Source organism: Mixophyes fleayi, chromosome 2 (assembly GCF_038048845.1).
Source record: "Mixophyes fleayi isolate aMixFle1 chromosome 2, aMixFle1.hap1, whole genome shotgun sequence".
NCBI lineage: Eukaryota > Metazoa > Chordata > Amphibia > Anura > Limnodynastidae > Mixophyes > Mixophyes fleayi.
Window position 1 is genome coordinate 13,326,934 of NC_134403.1, and position 13,906 is coordinate 13,340,839.

General features: G+C 39.8%; 2 pseudogenes; both read right to left on the minus strand.

The window, feature by feature from the left end:
• Positions 1-13,225: 13,225 nt before the first annotated feature.
• Positions 13,226-13,345, minus strand: LOC142141910 (5S ribosomal RNA; annotated as a pseudogene).
• Positions 13,346-13,418: 73 nt separating this feature from the next.
• On the minus strand, positions 13,419-13,537 carry LOC142141936 (5S ribosomal RNA; annotated as a pseudogene).
• Positions 13,538-13,906: the final 369 nt, after the last annotated feature.

Sequence of the window (13,906 nt, forward strand, 5' to 3'; positions counted from 1 at the left end):
ATAGATAGATAGATAGATAGATAGATAGATAGATAGATAGATAGAATAATATTCTATACAACATCAGATGAATAAAAATATTGGGGAAAAAATATTAGTAGTAAATGAAGAAACAGAAAATAAGAGATTAAAGCAAGAAACAGATAAATAAAGTATAATGTATAAAATAGAAATCAATAAAGTCATCAAACGTAAAACATATGGAATGGAGAAGAAGTGTAAATTAATATAGTAATGAATGAATGTACCAAGCTATTAGAGGTGTAGGTAGGTCCCAGATGTAATAACACATGAAGAAATAGTATAAAAGGTGAAAAATACAAAATAAAAAAACAAAGCGAATAAAGTGATAGAAATAGGGATATGAGATAGCAGAATAATAATACGATATAATAATAGGTCAATATGTCCAACTGTTAGGGGTGTAGATGTTTCACCACAATGTGTGACTCCCTCAGTGAGTTCTGTTTCCAGAGACCACAGAGGACTATGAGGAAGTCACTTTTACATATTCCTGGACATGGAGGAGAAGGAACCTGCAAAGGAGCAGCTAAGCCTTCCTGCTGCCCAGAAGTTCCGGCGGCTTTTGTTCTTAGCCAGCAGCCTTCACTGTGCATGCGCGTCCGTTGCTTGGCAACAGGGAGCACTTTCGTTTCATCCAGCCGGCAGTCCTCTGTGCGCATGCGTATCCGTTGCCAGTCAACTGTGCGTTTCTTCCCTGCAATGTTGGCGGTCAATGCCGTCTAATGCTGCCTAATTGAGCCCCTATATAAGGCACACTCTGGCAGCCTATTGGGTCATATGCAGCTCCAGCATTGTGGTGGTTATCCTGCTTGACTCCTGGGGGTATATTTACTAAACTGAGGATCTGAAAAAGTGGAGATGTTGCCTATAGCAACCAATCAGATTCTAGCTCTCATTTTGCAGAATGTACTAAATAAATGCTCACTAGAATCTGATTGGCTACTATAAGCTTCAGCTCCACTTTATCAAACCCGCAGCTTGATAAATTTACCCCTTGGTGTTGAATCCGTGCTTGTTCCTGACCAATCTCTTGTTATCTCATTTGGCTATTGTGGCTCTCTAGGTTTGGCTTGGCTTCCCTGGCTACTCTCTTGGAATCCTGATTTGGCTACCACATGGTCTCTCGTTACCGACCGACCTGTTTGACTGCTCTCTTTTGTCCGCTATCTCACCAGCAACTGACCCTGGAGACCGCGACTTGCACATCCCTTGCAGCTAAGTCCAAATTTCCTTGCGGGGGTCTCTGATGAATTCCAGAGGCGTGTTAGACTCTGCACCTCAGTGTTCAGTAGCGCCAACTGCTGGTAGGTAGCTGTCATTGAATATTCCAGTGTTTGTGACATGCACTGAAACTGGAGTAAAGTAGCTTCAGAGGAAATATACTTCACAGAAAGGGTAGTGGATGAGTGGAATAGCCTCCCCTCAGAGGTGGTAGAGGATGCAGTAGAGCAATTTAAACATGCTTGGGATCTTGGGATAGACATAAGGATATCCTTACAAAGAACTAAGGATCAAATAGGGTTTGAGGTTACCATAGGTTCAAAAATGGGCAGAGGAGATGGGCCAAGTGGTTCTTATCTGCTCTCAAATTCTATGTTTCTATGTCTGGACAATAGATAAATATACACATATTGGAATGCACTGCGGGAGAGGGGGGGGGTCTTGGGTCATTTTTTCCTATGTTTATATTGCACTGTATATTGTTTGTAATAGAACATGAAAGGTTAATAAGTGTTTTAAAAATATGTCAAATACATGAGAAATACCCTTGTCTTTAAATATATAATTGATTTCCTGACAAATTTGGTACCTGGAATGCAGGAATAATGGAATACACTAAAAAAAATACCTTATTGGATGCCATAGAGATTTGCCAGGTATGTCAGGGAAAGCAAGAGAAAGCCAATATGGTTCTCCAAGGAAGATGTTATCATAAGTACTAATAAAATTACATATAAGAGATATAAACAGACCCAAACAGAGCAGTATAAAAAATTTAAAGTTAGTCTAAAAGAGACTAAACACTATAAAATGTGCTAAAACACCAACAGAACCAACATTAATCAGTAAAACAAGGGGACAAAATGATTTTATGATACATTATTGAAAATAAAATAACAAGAGAGGGATAGTGATGCTAAAAACTGAAGGGGGGTTATGTTAAAGGAGAAAAGTAGATTGTCTAAATAAATGTTTTACTCTGTATTACAGTTGGAAATTCAAATCAGTCAACTGCATTAGAAGAGAAAGATACATACTAAAGATGAGCGGTTCAGATTTGGTGAAATCAGACAAGATCCGTCATTGCTGATGTTGAGTGAACGAGTCATGACTCAGTCCGTGCAGCAAATTCGGGTCTCACAATGAGGGAAATCGTAATTTTTGGCAAAATGTTTTTGCAACACTCACAATATATATATATATATATATATATATATATATATAAAAGACAAAAGGAGAGAGAAGCGCCACGCATAGCGTATTAAATGACCAACAATTAGTCTTCTCAGTGCGACAAACAAGTGAATTGGCCTCGTACCAAAAAACGGATAATAAACAGCTTATCTGTAATTAGATTCCCGACATCCTATATAGTAAGAATCCTTGATGTCCAGTCCTTATGGCTCCAGATATTCAGATCGCTATGGACTCAGAACAAAACTATTATGGTGTAGTATGCCAAATAAGGCTACCAACAATTCCTCAAAAGTGGGTACCAACATAAGCTCATATCAGATTGATCCATTAAAAAATTTTTATTACAAAGGTAAAATAGTTTTATATATATAAAATGCGCCCGTACATAATATATAACATATATAGGCTTATCTGCAGTCTTTCCTGATGGTAATCACGGATCTCTCAAAACCACCTGGCCAAGGTAGATATGGTAACCCACGGAAAGAATCAGAAGACGCCTTATCCCCCTCAACGCGTTTCGTCACTTGACTTTTTCAGAGTATTCATCGGTAGCCAAGAGCAGGGCTTTCCTTACCTTGCTGCTATATAAATAAATGATGATGCAGATAGACGAAGGTGGCCTGCACCCATACTACAAAAATTCAAAGACTACTCACACAATACATTTTTCGATGGGCAGAGCATTCATCGGTATCCAAGAGCAGAGGTTTCATACATTGTTTTACTTATATGTTCTGTACCGTAATGTTGTCCTTCTGAATCAGACCAGGAGACTCACACATATATATATATATATATATATATATATATATATATATATATATATATATATTTATATATTATGGGGAGGGCTGAGAAATCAGTCCCCCGGGGGAGGCTTTGACATACCCCAGGATATAGGGGACTACCGGAGACTTGCAGCAGAGGTGGTCCCTAAGACCCAGGAATATAAATATAGAATTTATATAAATAATATTTATATGTTCTTTTAGCGAAGTCTATGCAATATGTAAAACAGACAGTTCAGATAGGCCAATAGTTGCCCTTCCAACAGATCCAAGTATGCATAATACTCACAATTATGTAGATTTGCCCAAAACATGTCTTGACAATGCAATTGAAAATCCACATTCTGAAACATTAAGAGGACAGATGTTGGCCCTGGCAAAGTTTACATGTATAGATGGAGATATGATGGATGACGAATTACGCTACGATGGAGCTAGAGAACTATATAGACTGGTTAAGTATTTTTGGAATTTAATGGGACAAAGCCAATGTAAGGAAGGCAAAATTTCAAAATCCAGACCAGGGGAGGGCTGGCAGGTTTTAGCCCAGGTGGTAAGACTCAACTCTGCAGCCTATTAGGAACATTTGAAAGGGAAAAAGGTGGTCCCCTTGCTCCCCAGCCCAGCCGGCCCCCGCTGCAGACATTAGAAAATAGAGTGGAAATGACCGAAAAATAATGTAAATGCTATAAATATTATTATAGGAGCAAAAACAGCTCAAAATTACATTATTTACCTATGTTTCACAATTTTTTATTAAATCCAGATCCAAAACCAAAATCTTTCTCAAAACCTGTCACAAAACCAAAACAGGAAGACATTTTACAGCCAAAACCCCATCACGGCGCACATCTGTAATATATACTTTACTGCACTATAGACACAAGTATATTTACCACCAAAGAGGTGATAATTGAATTCTCAAAACTAAAAGTAGTAAGTCTAGATAACATCAATTTGTCACTGCTGACAGGTGTAGTTCCAGGTGAATGAAGAATGATATATGTAATTTCACTACACAGAAAGAGCAGTGGGGAAGAAAACTATACTATAGGCCCGTGAGTCTCGTGGGGTAATTAATGGAGATTCACAACAACATGGATTTACTGTTGGATGATTACATCCAACAAACCTAGTGGGGGAATTTTATACTCGGTAACTAAAGTGAGAGATAAGATTAGATATGTAGATATAACTTATGCAGATTTAATTGTAAGGAATGTGTTACATTACTCCACAGAAGATTCATTTGGAAACTAAAAAATCCTCTGATTTAATTAAAAGACAATAAATGGCTTCTGTTTAGTTTAATATATACATTAGTGGTGTTACTTGTGGTCTATTGCAGATGATCCAAAGGTTTGTATTGAAGTTTATAACACAGAAGTGGTAAAACAACTGAGTAATGATGTAGAGAAAATATAGAAATAGACATATACATATAATACATACTTGCCAACTCTCCCGGAATGTCCGGGAGACTCCCGCATTTTGTGAGAGTCTCCCGGACTCCCGGGCGAGTGTGGCAATCTCCCGAATTCTGCCCACTTCACTAGGAAGTGCCCCACTTCCTAGTGAAGTGGGCAGAATTAGATCCCAAACGCCGCGATTCCCGGTGAATCGCGGCGTTTGGCCCCGCCCCCGCTGTCAAATGACGCAATTTGCGTCATGACGTCACAGGGGGCGGGGCCGAAATGACGCGATTTCGGCCACCCCGCCCCTTCACGCCCCCCTCCACTGGCTGGCTCCCGGAAGGGAGCTGAAGAAAGTAGGTAAGTATGATATAATACAGCAAAATGTGAAATAATGGATGTGGGACACAAGAAGCAGAATATAAAATGAATGGTGATGTAATGTCAATAACCGAGGAAAGGGACCTTGGGGTTGTCATGCAGGGGTGAGAGACGTCAAATTTTAGCCAGGGGGGCAACACTCGACTCAGCAGCCTATTAGGAAAATTTCAAAAGGAAAAAAAATGCAGGTGGCCCAGTGACCCAGATCAAGGTAGCCCAGTATGGATCCGGCCCGGGGCAGATGCCCCCAGCCCCCCTGCCCAGCCTGCTCCTGGTGCCATGTGATATGAATGTAGGTACCAGTGCAGTCAGCAGTAATCTCGGCTGTATAGGAAGAGGGAGCTCATATTCCCAGTTTATAGGTCGCTGGTAAGATCTGTACAATTCTGGCCCTATCTCCAAAAAAAAAAGAATAAAATGGAACAAAAGTGGGAAGTTCTACTAAACTGGTGCGTTAGCTCCGTAACCAAAGAGCTGAGTGTGTACATCAGACACAGAGGGGATATTGGAGAAACATTCAAATATATCAAATGTATTAACTGAGTTCAGGTAGACAGTATTTATTATTAAACAATAGGATTTCTAGAGCAAGAGAACAGGAGGAAACTAAGGAAGACTATGGAGGAACCAGAAAATGTGATAGATGCAAGGAATAGTCTCTCAGTAGTTATGGTGGACACTCAAACAGTAGCGGAATTCAAGAATGTATGGTACAAACATACTGTTATAGATCAGACTAGAAAAGTATGTTTATCTATCTATCTATCTTATATCTATCTATCTTATATCTAACTATCTATGTTATATTTATCTATCTATCTATCTATCTATCTTATATCTATCTATCTTATATCTAACTATCTATCTATCTATCTATCTTATATCTATCTATCTATCTTATATCTATCTATCTTATATCTAACTATCTATGTTATATTTATCTATCTATCTATCTATCTATCTTATATCTATCTATCTTATATCTAACTATCTATGTTATATCTATCTATCTATCTATCTATCTTATATCTATCTATCTTATATCTAACTATCTATGTTATATCTATCTATCTATCTATCTATCTATGTTATATCTATCTATCTATCTATCTATGTTATATCTATCTATCTTATATCTATCTATCTTATATCTAACTATCTATGTTATATCTATCTATCTATCTATCTATCTATCTATCTATCTATCTATGTTATATCTATCTATCTATCTATCTATCTGTCTGTCTATGTTATATCTATCTATCTATCTATCTATCTATCTATCTATGTTATATCTATCTATCTATCTATCTGTCTATGTTATATCTATCTATCTATCTATCTTATATCTATCTATGTTATATCTATCTATTTATCTATGTTATATCTATCTATCTATCTATGTTATATCGATCTATCTATCTATCTCATATCTATCTATATATCTATCTATCTATCTCTCTCATATTTCTCTCTCTCTCTCTATCTATCTATCTATCTATCTATCTATCTCTCATATCTATCTAGCTATCTATCTGTCTGTCTGTCTGTCTATCTATCTATCTATCTATCTATCTATCTATCTATATCATATCATATCATATCATATCTATCTATCTATCTATCTATCTATCTATCTCATATCTGTCTCATATCTATCTATCTATCTATCTATCTATCTATCTATCTATCTATCTATCTATCTATCTATCTAGCTATCTATCTATCTAGCTATCTGTCTGTCTGTCTATTTATATCATATCATATCTATATATCTATCTATCTATCTATCTGTCTATCTCATATCTATCTATCTATCTATCTATCTATCTATCTATCTATCTATCTATCTGTCTATCTCATATCTATCTATCTATCTATCTATCTGTCTATCTCATATCTATCTATCTATCTATCTATCTATCTGTCTATCTCATATCTATCTATCTATCTATCTATCTATCTATCTATCTATCTGTTTATCTCATATCTATCTATCTATCTATCTATCTATCTCTCCACACAGGAGGATATTACTGCACAGTGCAGTGTACATATGAGCTCTCTCTCTCTCTCTCTCTCTCTCTCTCTCTCCTCTGTATATATGTTTGTACTCACAGTGTTGTTGTTCATGTGCCCTGTACACACACACAGTGCCAGGCTGGTCCTCTTAGTCTGGCATTGAGGTCAGACATTGGCATTTATGTACTTTATGTTCCATGCAGAACTCTACTGAGACACCAGCCCCCGGCACATTGGGATTCATTTATTATCATCTTCCCCAATAAGCAGCTGTCCTCAGCGGCACACACCTGTATTCCCACACGTTACATGATCCTGTGTGTGATACGTGACTGCTCTGATATGGCCTGAGAGAGAACTGTACCTCTGGTGTGTATCAGGGACTGACAATGGGCCCCTTCCCTTATTGCTGCTGAGCCCCTTCAATCACCGTTACAGTCAGCTGGGCTGAACTCATTAATGAAATGCTGTTTTATAACATAAATGATATAATTCAGCCCAGGTAACTGCAATAATAAATGAGCTGGGAAGGGTCATGAAGAGGGTGAAATCTACCCAGGTCATACAGTGGACATTACTCTGCATTTGTCCAAAGCAGGGACACGCTGACCAGAGTGGAGGGAAGGCGTTTATCTTTGGGTCAATCGTCTTAAATCAGGGCTGGCCGTGCAAACTGTGTATTGGAATCTATCTACTGGGCATGATGGCTTCTTACAAGCCAAATAGACAGCTCCCACCACTATGGTCCACCCAGCTCCCACCAAGGCCCACTCTCTACTCTTGTAAGATGCTTCTGCAAACTAGATGGGCTCCAAGGGACACTGTACAAGATAGAAAATGTTACATTAAAGTCCAACCTACTACCACTTTAGTAGCACCTGTCTCATTAAATTTAACTCTTTAATTTTACTCCTAAAATACTGTTTATGTATGGCTCATTCTATCATGAAAGTGAGAGGACATAGGGACAGTCTTATTACGTGTGATATTTTGTGGGTGTGAATTTTCAGACCTTGCAGAGGTCTTCACCTGTAACTAACCTGTAAGTGTGATTTGGTCATCAATACTTAGGTGCCCCAAGGTCTTAAGCTCTAGATAGCGCAGGCTTATGTTGACAAGTATCGTGCAGGTAGGACGTGAAATGAGGATGAAGACTGAGTTCTAGCAAAGTTCAAAATACAGTCCAAAGGTCATCCTGGTAGAGTTCAAGCGAAGTCAACATACAATCCAGAGTTCGGGGCAGGCAGGGTTCTAAGAGACATCTCCTGGATATGACGGGTTCCACCACATCCAAATTTCTTGTCCAGTGTGCCTAGACACGCTGGGCCTGATTCATCAAGGCATGCAATCTGAGTGCAACCCACGTTTAGTGATAAATGTACATATTTCAGCTTTGCGTACTTCCAAATACATCAAGGCGCGGATCTCAACATACCTGTGCTGCTGAAATCGGGGGAAGGTCTCTTATGCTCTACTACACAAGATACTGCAGGATACGTTCATTACCTACAAATTAAATACAAATTAGCAAAAGAGCGCACAGAAAAAAAATTAATTAATGCCACCTGTGACAGGATGGACCGCCTATGCCACCCTGTCTGCTGTTACTGGGAACCGGCTGGGCTTACTTTGCCACAGTTCCCTTTCATTATCCCAAATGCGCCCTCTTGCCGCAGTAGGAGGGGTTTACAAATGCTGCCACCACTGGACTCCTTTACCGGCATCCAGAACCGGGTTCCTTCTAGATAACAGATGCTTCTAATGTACCCCCTTACTGGTGTACCTGGGCTGGTACCCCTGACCTCTTCCTTATAGATCAGGGTTGCTGTGGATGGATCCCCCCTGGCCTATCAAACTGACCAGAGCTGCAGGGTAGCAGGCAGAGCGGTGGTACTGGATGCTGGGTCCAAACCTCAGAAACAGCCGGGAACGGATTAGATTTTGCATCCAATCTGTAGATCACAGGATTTTCAGTATGGAAGATGTTCTCAAGCAGGCCTTTGAAGCCAGTGATGTTTATTTGCAGTCACACTGATTGGAGGTACCAGTGCTCGGGTCTGATGGAATCAGAAGGACAATTTTCAATACAAGACAGGGCTTTTAATACTGATTTGGACACAGCCTCACAGGCTATTTTTAGAATCAGAATGCAATTTGTTTACTCAAACGTGGATCTACATGCAATGCAAAGCTAACAATATTTACACTACTTTGTGATATCCTACCACTTGCTGTAATTTTCTGGATCTCGTTTCAGACACAGAGAAAATCAGCAGTCTAATTAAATCTTCCCATGCCTTCAATTGCTAGACCCTCACACATCAAAAGGTCTAATTAACATGGGTCCTATCCAGGGGTGGATCTATAATTTTATTGTATGGGGGGAAGCAATTTAGTCCCCACCCCCTTTTTGATTGTTAGGGCTGCCTGCGGCTGCACTCTGTGTGCAGGTCTGTTTGGCAAAGACAAGCAGGGAGAGTGTGCTGCCCAGCCGCTCTGATTGTGTTTTAAACTCAATCAGAGCAGCCGGGCAGCACACTCTCCCTGCCTGTCTTTGCCGAACGGACCTGCACATAGTGTGCAGCTGCCGGAAGCAAGCCCATGCTAGGGGGAGCAGGGGCTTGGATCCACCACCAGTCCTATCTTCCAACAGTTGCAGAATACACATTTCCTCCAAAGAAAAGAATTCCCCAAGAAAGGTTGCAAACCCCAAACAAGGCATTTCCTTACACCAAAATACACAAAATACTTCTTAAACAAAGGCTTATTGTATCAGATATATACATCAGAAATAATGTGTTTCCTTTACCAAGGTTAAAACAGAAAAAATTAATTTTCTCCCCTGATCTCAGAAATAAAGATTTAAAAACATACACAATATCAAAAATAAGTGCATTTGCAATTCTATAAATAAGTGCCCTGCACTATTTCCTTTAAATAAATTTATACCATAACTTATAAATGATCCTGTCACATCACCTGTTATTAATAAAGACATTCCGTGCTGCCCCCCTTCACTGGAACGACCTCCCTCTCTCCATCCGTCTTTCTCCCAATCTGTCCTCCTTCAAGAGGGCACTCAAAACTTACCTGTTCCTAAGGGCCTACCAACCTTCCACCTAACCTCACCTCCACCTTTTCTTCCCCTCTCTCCTCCCGCCCCCCTGTTCTCTCCCCACTTACTTCAATTTGCTCCCTGTGTACCTGAGATCTGTCTACCCTCCCTTAGGATGTAAGCTCATTTGAGCAGGGCCCTCTTCCCTCTGTTCTCCATACCTGCTCTTCTGCTCCGTCTCTACTGCATTAGCCTTCCTGGAGTCTCTGAAGTTTTGGTATTTTTTGTTAACCGTTTGTAATGTGTCACCTTGTTTAGTCTACTGTTTGTGCTGTGTACGGCGCTGCGGAACTCTTGTGGCGCCTAATAAATGGATAATAATAATAGTAATAATAATTACATACAGACATTAACAGTTTTTAAAAAAACGTGTTTTATTATGGGTTTTTTTTTTACCATGAAACACATTTATTAGGTCGTTGGTAATGTCTACTGAGCTTAAAATGTTTTTTTTACAGTTGCTTGTGATTGCAAACACATGTTATAGCATGCATACAAGACTGTCACCATTACTGATCAGGACTTAGACTAGCCCTGCAGCTGGATTAAAAGATATGGCAGAAAAACAAGTAACTTTGATTCGGACATGGCCGTGTGCAGAGCTTGATTCAGACGTAGCTGTGTGCACTTGAGTTTGGCACGCCGTTACTGTACATTGACTATGGAAAAATGCCCCTTCCCCACCATGTTCTCTCCCCGAAAACGTAGTTTGAAGACAGAGTGGACGTGGCTGCACTCACAGACGTATTTCCCGGTTCTGGGAGCAGAGTGATTTTGCGTAAGATACGCTCACAATTGGCAGATAGGTGCCTTGATGAATTCAGCCCAATCTGTGACTGCAGAATTGCTAGATAATCTTTTTGGATCTGTATTGTGTCTCCTCCAGTTATCTGGGATCTGTATTCTGCAGCCCAAGAGATTTATGGGGGGTCTATATTGTTAGATATTAGAGAGGTTTGTCTTATAAAACTGGGGGAGGATTTCTGCATTGTAAAGCAATCAGACAGCTGGAGTCTGCATCCTATAGTCCCAAAAACGGATGGTCCAAAATGCAAAGCCACCAGAATATTTTTTATATACAATAAAAAACCACCAACGATATGGGTAGGAGGTCTGCATTGTAAATATACCACTGATTTTGGGGGACTGCATAGTAAAGTTAATAGGGACCTGCAGAATGAATTGTAAAATCACTAGAGCTTTGGGGTTGCATATTGATCACTAGGATGGTCTTTGTTTTGTATGTTGACCAATAGAATTTTAAAATGATCACCAAGTTGCTGTCTGTATCGTATAGTGGTTCTTAGATTCCTCCCTGCGTTGTATAGTGGTCACTACGATATTCTGTGTTCTATACTGTCACCAGAATGCACATGCCACTAGATAGCACATTACATGTGTATGTAAGTAAGATAGATGAGCCCGTCAGCAAGTATTTAACTATTAGGAGAATAAACATGGACACGTGTATCCTTTTTTTTGCCATAAGTCCATTATAAATATTGTTGCCATCAATAGATTCATGTACACCATACCATGCAGTCTCACTAACTCCCTTTAGTCATTCACCTATATTGCCCACAGATGGTTTCTTTGAATATGTAGCACATGCCCTTGTGTTTCAAACTCCCTTTGTCCTATAGATTGTAAGCTTGCGAGCAGGGTTCTCTTACCTCTCTGTCTGTCTGTATTACCCAGTATTGTCTTATTAATGTTTGTTCCCAATTGTAAAGTGCTACGGAATTTGCTGGCGCTATATAAATAAATGTTGATGATTGATGAATATCCAATGGAATCAATTCCGAGCACATAGGACAGGAGACAGGATGTGTCTATAAATTGATTCAGATCCCTTATCTTAATTAAACTTAAGTAATCATCCAGTGTCAATCACAATACGTGAGGTTGTATATGTCTCCACTTAAGTTCCTATATGTATAATAACCTGACATAATAGGAGGGATATTGATTCAAAGATATATCTATGACTGAGGATTATATCTAAATAAATGAACTGATCCCCAAGAAAAACTTCAAAGAGTATCCCAAAAACTCCTCATATACCACTTCTAATACAATCCTATGGCTATCTCTCTATTGCCTTTGAGACCATGGGGGTATATTTACTAAACTGCGGGTTTGAAAAAGTGGAGATGTTGTCTGTAGCAACCAATCAGATTCTAGCTGTCATTTTGTAGAATGTACTAAATAAATGACTGCTAGAATGTGATTGGTTGCTATAGACAACATCTCCACTTTTTCTAACCCACAGTTTAGTAAATATACCCCCATATGTATTGGCTATAATTGTGCCGTGGTATTTTAAAGGAACTCTTAGGATGTTTTCCTTTCCTAAATCAGAATCATGCTGGGGATGTGAGCTTGTTTGAACTGCTCACAATGATATATCAGCCACATATATTAATAACATATATTTGTCAAAATTAAATTCCCACCTAAATCCCCGAAAAAACCTCTGTTTTCAGGAATTAATGGCAAAATTCAGATTTATTATCACAGCATCGCAGCAGATACCATAGATATCTGCTGCTTTGCATCTCTCTTCGTTTTACTGAGCCATCCCCAGAACAGTGTATGGGGAGTGCTCAGTAACGCTATTTACCAATGAACTGAAGCTGGCATATATTAGCATAATTGAAAACTTTCACTGCTGACAACTCTGCTCCGAAGACAGCGTATGTGTGGAGGGACAATGTGATCCCTCCCTGTCACATGACTCACCTTCTTGCAGTCCAGGATCTCTGTTTGCATGTCCGAGGTTTTGGGTCGGCGCATGGGCACAGGGATCGACAGGAGGAAACATCACCGCAGTCGGCATCGTATGGGAGGAGAAGAGAAGATGCAAGTGAAAGGTGAGATTTGCACTTCACAGGAACAGCAGTTTTTCGGAACTGCTGTTTGTGTGAAGGTTTTTTAATAAATATGAAAGATAGTTCAATCCTTATCTATGCAATGAGGATTATAGGCAGTGATTTAGTCCTGACTTACACATCTTCTACTTCTCACCACCAGCATTGTAGGAATCCTTCACAAGAGAAAAAAGCCTACAGCACCTGGTATTCTCATGTGGTGTCCCATTCAAGTATTAACCTGGCCCAACCCTGCAAGACTTCCAAGATCAGATAAGATTGGGCTTGTTCAGGGTGGTGTTGGCTGTAGGCAGTGGTTGTAACACGACTTACACCTCTTCTACTTCTCACCACCATGATTATATGAATCTTTCAAAAGAGAAAAAAAATACATCACCTGGTATTCCCAGGTAGTCTGCCACCCAAGTACTAACCAGGCCCAACCTTGCATGGCTTCCAAGATCAGATGAGACTGGGCTTGTTCAGGGTGGTGTGGCTGTAGGTGCTGGTCCTGACTTACACCTCTTCTACTTTTCACCACCACCATTGTAGGAGAGAAAAAAGCCTGCAGCTCTTCATATTCCCACGTGATCTCCCATCCAAGCACTAACCAGTCCTCCCCCTGCATGGCTTAAAAAATCAGATGGGTTTGGGCTTGGTCAAGGTGGTGTGGCTGTGTCCTGACTTGTACCTCTTCTACTTCTCACCACTACCATTGTAGGAATCAATCACAAGAAAAAAAGGCCTATAACAGATGGTCTCCTATCCAATTAATAACCAGGCCAGACCCTACATGGCTTCCAAGATCATATGAGATTGGGCTTGTTCTGGGTGGTGTGGCTGTAGTTGTATCCTGATTTACCCTTCTTATAC